Here is an 8,096-nt window from a genome sequence, read left to right as displayed (position 1 = left end):
ATTCAAAAATTTGAAAATCACCCACCCCCTTTTTGAGGGCAATAACATTGTGAGACACTGGCTATGCAACAATGTAAACAACACCCCCATAGCCTAGGACTGTCCTTATGCTTCTGCAACAAGTACCATTCGTTGGCAGGCCTCGAGGAAAACAATGTCACCTCCGTGCAACCATCTCCCTCACCGAAAAAAAAAGTTTTCCCCATTGCCGTTAAAGGGAAGGCGATTGAATCGCAGTCTCGCAGGGGAAGCCAAGGGCCCCACCAAAACGCTGTCGGCCCAACTCTCCCTTTAAAAAAAATTATTTATATTTTTAATATTTATATTTTTTTTTTAAATATATTTTTTAAACATATTTTATTTATATTATATTTTTTATTTTTTAATATATTAAAAATTATATTTAATATTTTTATTTTTTAGTATATTTAATATTTTTATTTTTTAATATATTAAAAATTATATTTAATATTTTTTATTTTTTAGTATATTTAATATTTTTATTTTTTAATATATTTAATATATATATATATATATATATATATATTAATTTTTAATTTTTAATTTTTTAATATATTTTATTTAGATTATATTTTAATTTTTTTAATATATTTTATTTATACTAATATTATAAACTTATATGAACACAATGTCTGTGTGGAGCAACATCTCTACTTAAAATGTAAAAGGAATGGCGGAGCGGAGCAGGTTCACGGGCTTTCGGATGCATGAGGGTTTTACTTACAGAAAAAATGCAGAGTGGAGATAGCCTTTCAAGAGAAGCCATGGTCACGGATGAAAGACGACAGACCGACAATCCCAATGACTAGGCTCTTGGGCATGGAAGGCTTCGGGGAAAGTCATGCCCTGGAACCGAAGACAAGGAGAGGATCCCAACTCGCCATGGAAACAGAATGCAAGTTCCTTTCGCGAATATCGTGATCTCGGAACTGGTCCCAAAGTAGACTTCAAATTGGTGCAGGAGACATTCTAGCGGCCTAAGATATCCACAGAAGCGGCGAAGACCCTAAAGGTAAACCCCAATGCCGAAATTAACAGAGTTATGACATTTGAAATTTCAAATGAGGCTGTTAGGTCCCGGAGACAACTGAGAGGGGGGGTGAATCAGTTGTCTAATAAATTCAAACCAAAAACCACTTAACCAACTTAATTCTTAATACCGGTAAACCAGTTAAGTATGCCAGTAGACAGTGTTAACAGTAAATTGCTATACCGGTAAAGATTAATGCATGAAACATAAATACAAAGTCATCCACAACACATAACACCAATATTTGTACGTGGAAACCCTGTAAGGGGAAAAACCACGGTGGGAAACCTTACCCACAATCAGATGATACTACTGCAGATAGTAAGTGTACATAAATGGGGTCTGCACATGCAGAAAGGCCAACAGCCTAGAGCTCACTGCTCAATCACAAAATGGGAGTCACACTGACTACAGTTGGATGGTTAAATCCAATAAGAATGTACTGCACAAAATAGCATCTTCATATGTTGGTTTCAGTACCGATGTAATGTTGATATGCTTTCACAAAAACCTAGCTTCATCTTCAAATGATGTCTTTGTGTATAGCTCTACTTAATCTCGCATATACCTTCACACAATTCTTTTTTGCATTCCACATTCGATCTTACAAATAAGATCTTACATTTATACCATAACCTAAGACCAATTTTAGTAGGTCGGCTCTACAAGATATTACAATAAAAACATTTTACAATCAATATAGTATCTGATGCAATAACCGATTAAACATGTCAGCTTAATGCATTTGCAACAATAATAAATCATCTTCATAGCGTGCCATGCTGATCTAGAAAAGATAAACCTGCTGGTGTAACCCTAGGTAACCCTGGACCTATTTGTCGGTAAAAGCAAATATGCAAATATGAATATACCAATGATTAATTCTAGGACAAGATGTTCAAAATGATGTCTTCAACATCACCAAGTGTCTTCCATATAATTCCAAGTGTCGGTGATCATTATATCCCACCGGTGAACTATATACCAGTAACTGTGCAATAGTTACTTGCTTGTCAGTGAATGCTACTGGATCTCCAGAGTGCTAGTGTTTTAGTAGGTGTTGACATCAATGACAAAACCATACCAAAATACCAACAATCTCCCCCTTTGGCATTGATGGCAACACAAGATGGAAAAACCATCAAAGTGCCAAAGCAGAAATGCCAAATACCAAAAACCAACAATCTCCTTTAAACAACAATCTCTCCCCCTGGGAGCAACATGTGTTTATCTAAAGATTTTCAATACCAGTCTCTTAAAAGATAATGTGTTTTTCCATAGATATCTCTCCCCCTTTGACATCAAATTCCAAACTTATAATAAAACCAAGTTCATATACAAAATACCAATCAATTCAATATACCAACTACTCCCCCTGAGAAGTAGCTTCCTCATCAAAGACCGGAGTAAAAAATTTGTCTTTCAATTCTGCCAGTTGATGACAATCATCAATTGTCTAAGTTTTGACCGGTGGTGGTATGACTCCAAGATGATCTCTGAGATATTCAAAAGTCTCCTTAGGCAAAGGTTTTGTGAAAATATTTGCAAGTTGTTCTTTAGTATTCACATAAACCAGTTTTATCTCTTTTTCTTCAACTTTTTTTCTTAGAAAATTCAATTTGATAGAAACATGTTTTGTTTTAGAATGTAATACCGGATTCTTAGATATATCAATTGTTGTAGTGTTATCACAATATATAGTGATAGGTTCCTTGCATTTTACCTTTATGTCTTTCAACATTTGTTTAAGCCATAGTACCTGTGTACAGTTAGTTGCTGCTGCAACATATTCTGATTCTGCTGTTGATAAAGATGTACAACTTTGTTTCTTACTCAACCAAGAAACTAATCTCTTTCCAAGAAAGAATGCTCTGTCGGTGGTGCTTTTTCTATCATCCACATCTCCTACCTAATTTGCATCTGTGTATGCACATAGATCAAAATTTTCATCTCTAGGATACCATAATCCAAGATTTGCAGTGCCTTGTAAGTACCGGAAAATCCTTTTTACTGCTGATTCATGATTTTCCCTAGGATTACTTTGAAATCTAGAAACAATACATACTACATTCATAATATCAGGTTTGGTTTGTGTCAAATACAGTAAACCTCCTATCATAGATTTGTATCTAGTTGGATTAACAGGTGTAGATTCATCCCTTTGAGATAATTTGTCATTTGTAATCATAGGTGTGCTTACTGATTTAGAGTTCTCCATTCCAAATTTCTTTAATAACTCTTTCAGGTACTTGGATTGACTCAAAAATATACCTTTATCAGTCTGTGAAATCTGCAATCCTAAAAAGAATTTTATTTCTCCAATCATAGACATTTCAAATTCTTGTTGCATTTTAATAGAAATTTTTTTACATAATCCATCTTCTCCTCCAAAGATTATATCATCAACGAATACTTCTATAATCAAGATGTCATCATTAGTTATTTTGTAATATAAATTGTTGTCTGCATTTCCTTTAGTAAAACCAATCTTTAAAAGGTACTTATCCAACCTTGCATACCAAGCTCTTGGGGCTTGTTTCAATCCATACAGAGCTTTTCTTAACCTACAAACCATATCATTGTCATTTGTCAAAGAAAATCCATCAGGTTGTTCAATATAGACTTCCTCTTTAAGATCTTCATTCAAGAATGCACATTTAATATCCATTTGATAAACTTTGTAGTTCTTGTGAGCTGCAAAAGCCAAGAATAATCTGACTACCTCAATTCTAGCTACCGGTGCAAAGGATTCATTGTAATCAACTCCTTCTTTCTGAGAATATCCCTTACACACTAGTCTTGCTTTATTTCTGACAACCTTACCATCTTCATTAAGTTTGTTTCTAAATACCCATTTAGTTCCAATTACATTTTTATCTTTAGGCTGGGGAACTAATGTCCAAGTATTATTTTTCACAATTTTTCCTAATTCTTCTTCCATAGCTTTAATCCAAAATTTGTCTTCACATGTCTCATTAATAGATGATGGTTCAATTTGAGAAATAAGACATACCTGTTCATTTGTCAATCTTTCTCTTGTCATAACTCCTTTAAATTTGTTTCCAATTATCTGATCTTCAGAATGATTCAATCTTACATACCGGGGTGTCTTAGTTTGTTGTTGTTCTTCAATTACTGTGGAATCCTCTGATGGTACCGAGGTAACTGGATCTTCATTCTGTACCAATGGATTTAGTGTAGGTTCATTTATCACAATTTCTATTGCCGGTTCAAAGTCTATATACCTTGAAGTTCCTCTGAATTGTTCATCAGTCTTTACATTTGTACTCTCAACAATTTTCTGCAATCTCTTGTTAAAACATCTATATGCCTTTCTCTTAGATGAATAACCAAGAAATATTCCTTCATCACTTCTAGGATCAAATTTGCCAATATACTCATCTCTTCTAATATAACATTTACTTCCAAAAAATCTGAAATACTTAAGAGTAGGAGTATTACCAAACCATAGTTCATGAGGGGTCTTACCGGTTTCACCTTTGATGTGTACTTTGTTGAATGTATAGACGGCAACACTGACTGCTTCTCTCCAATACATGTGGTAGATTTGCTTCAGATAACATGCTTCTTGTTGCATCCAAGATAGTTTTGTTTTTCCTTTCAACAACTCCATTCTGTTGTGGTGTCTGAGGTGCTGATAACTGTCTTCTGATTCCATTCACTTCACATAATGTATTAAAGTCCTTAGATGTGAATTCTCCTCCTTGATCTGATCTTAAACATTTGATTTTATTACCGGTTTTATTTTCAACCATTGCTTTGAACGGTTTGAACTTTCCAAGTGCTTCTAATTTTTCTCTGAGAAAAGTAACCCAACACATTCTAGAATAATCATCAATAATTAGCATGAAATATCTATCACCTTGTAAGATTTTAGTTCTAGCTGGACCACATAAATCAATGTGAATCAAATCAAGAGCATTATTGGATTTTTCTGGAATACTTTTGAAACTAGCTCTAACTTAATTTCCAAATTGACATTCCTTACAAATTGTATTCTGAGGTTTCACAATTTTAGGTAGATCTCTAACTTCCTTAGAAGTATTGATCTTCACAATGCAATCAAAGTTTACATGACAGAGTCTCTTATGCCATAACCAACTTTCATCTATATGTGCAATCAAGCATGCCTTTTCACTGTTATTCAAATGAAAGATATTACCTCTAGTCTGATTACCGGTTGCAATTTCTAAACCAATTCTATTCATGATTTTGCATTTTCCATTCTTAAATTGTAATTGAAATCCTTTCTCAACCAATTGACCAACACTTAAAAGATTATGGTTTAATCCTTCAACATAGTAGACATTGTCAGTGTTATGCTTACCATCAAGAGATATTGTACCCTTACCTTTGATTAAATAGGCTTTGTCATCTCCAAATCTTACTAAACCTCCTTTGTATTCTTGAAAGTTCAATAATTTACCTTTGTCTCTTGTCATATGATGTGAGCATCCTGAGTTAATGATCAATTCATCCTTTACTTCAACTTTAGCTGCTAGGGCTTGTTCTACCGGTTGAGCAGTAGGTGTCAGTTGATCTTCTTTTATAGCAACAAAAACCCATCCATTGTCTATTGGATCCTCATCAGAATCATCAGTCACACCTTCATCAACAATGTAACAAGATTTGTCTTTGTTCTTCTTAAATCTGTATCTCTGATATTCAGGATTAGGCTTGTATGTTCTTCGAGCTTCTTCTCTTAGTCTAGCATGTCTATCAAGGCATCTCGAAGCCATATGACCAATCTTATTGCAGTTAAAACATTTAAAGGGTGCTTTACCTTCATACTTACTTCCAACTGGACCTTTTGGCATTTTCCTTGCAAATAGTGCTTCAAGTTCTTCGAGCTCTTCATTCTCCTTCCTAGTTTCTTCAAGTTCTCTTGCATAAAAGGTTTTCCAATCTGATTTGTTAAATGATGGAGCAGATGATGTTGATGCTTTAAAGGCCAAATCTGTCTTTATAGTAGCAACAGGACCAAATTCCTCAATTTCAAAAGCTGAAAGCTTTCCAATCAATGTATCCCTAGTTACTAATGTATTAGGCATTGTTTTCAACTCATTTATAGCAGTAACCTTCATTTTATATGCCGGTGGCAATCCTCTTAAGATTTTTGAAACAATTTCATCCTCACTCAAGGTTCCTCCACAACATTTAATAACCAAAACAATTTCATTTACTCTTTCCATAAAGGTAGCAATCCTTTCATCTTCTTCCATTTTCAGATGTTCATACTTGACTCGGAAGCTTTCAAGTTTTGCAATCTTGACTGTGGAATCTCCTTCATTCAGTGTTTCTAAATGATCCCAAATAGCTTTAGCAGTAGACCTATCTGATAATCCCATGATTTGTTGATCTGATAATGCGCTCAAAAGTGTTTCTCTTGCTTTGCAATCACTCTCCTCATCTTTAGCTAAGGTAGTTGGAGCAGTCTGACCAGCTACAGCAGTAGTATAACCATTCTTTGTAACTTCCCAGATGTCTTTACCAATGCAATTCAGATGTGTCTCCATCATGATCTTCCATATCCCATAGTTGGTTCCATCAAGTTTAGGACTGTCCTTCCTGAAATAATTAGTAGACATTGGATCTCCTCAAGTTGTTAAACTTCTGCAAAAAGAGGACTAGGCTCTGATACCAATTGTTAGGTCCTGGAGACAACTGATGGGGGGGGTGAATCAGTTGTCTAATAAATTCAAACCAAAAACCACTTAACCAACTTAATGCTTAATACCGATAAACCAGTTAAGTATGCCAGTAGACAGTGTTAACAGTAAATTGCTATACCGGTAAAGATTAATGCATGAAACATAAATACAAAGTCATCCACAATACATAACACCAATATTTGTACATGGAAACCCTATAAGGAGAAAAACCACGGTGGGAAACCTTACCCACGATCAGATGATACTACTACAGATAGTAAGTGTACATAAATGAGGTCTGCACATGCAGAAAGACCAATAGCCTAGAGCTCACTGCTCAATCACAAAATGGGAGTCACACTGACTATAGTTGGATGGTTAAATCCAATAAGAATGTACTGCACAAAATAGCATCTTCATATGTTGGATTCAATACCGGTGTAATGTTGATATGCTTTTACAAAAACCTAGCTTCACCTTCAAATGATGTCTTCGTGTATAGCTCTACTTAATCTCGCATATACCTTCACACAATTCTTTTTCGCATTCCACATTCGATCTTACAAATAAGATCTTACATTTATACCATAACCTAAGACCAATTTTAGTAGGTCGGCTCTACAAGATATTACAATAAAAACATTTTACAATCAATATAGAATCTGATGCAATAAACGATTAAACATGTCAGCTTAATGCATTTGCAACAATAATAAATCATCTTCATAGCGTGCCATGCTGATGTGGAAAAGATAAACCTGCCGGTGTAACCCTAGGTAACCCTGGACCTATTTGTCGGTAAAAGCAAATATGCAAATATGAATATACCAATGATTAATTCTAGGACAAGATGTCCAAAATGATGTCTTCGACATCACCAAGTGTCTTCCATATAATTCCAAGTGTCGGTGATCATTATATCCTGCCGGTGAACTATATACTAGTAACTGTGCAATAGTTACTTGCTTGTTGGTGAATGTTGTTGGATCTCCAGAGTGCTAGTGTTTTAGTAGGTGTTGACATCAATGACAAAACCATACCAAAATACCAACAGAGGCATGGAAAGAATCTCTTGACTTTCTTAAAAATAAAGGCCTTTTTGTTAAATGGATTGGGAAATGGCCGGCTTTCTCCAAATTTAGGAAGTGGTGTGATAAGAGTTGGGGGGAAAGCATGGACTTAAGAACATTGGGAAATGGGTATTATCTAGTAGTCTGCCCATCAATTTAGGACAGAGACTGGATTCTAGACAATGACCCCTTTTTTATTGAAGGAAAAGGTTTAAACATCTCTGTCTAGTCCCCAAACTTCAATCCATTTGAAGCCACAATAGATAAAACCCTCATTTGGATTAAGCTTCCGGAGCTTCCACA

This window comes from Cryptomeria japonica, chromosome 10 (genome assembly GCF_030272615.1).
Source record: "Cryptomeria japonica chromosome 10, Sugi_1.0, whole genome shotgun sequence".
Classification (NCBI taxonomy): domain Eukaryota; kingdom Viridiplantae; phylum Streptophyta; class Pinopsida; order Cupressales; family Cupressaceae; genus Cryptomeria; species Cryptomeria japonica.
The sequence above is the reverse complement of the archived record's forward strand: the minus strand, read 5'-3'. Positions refer to the sequence as shown.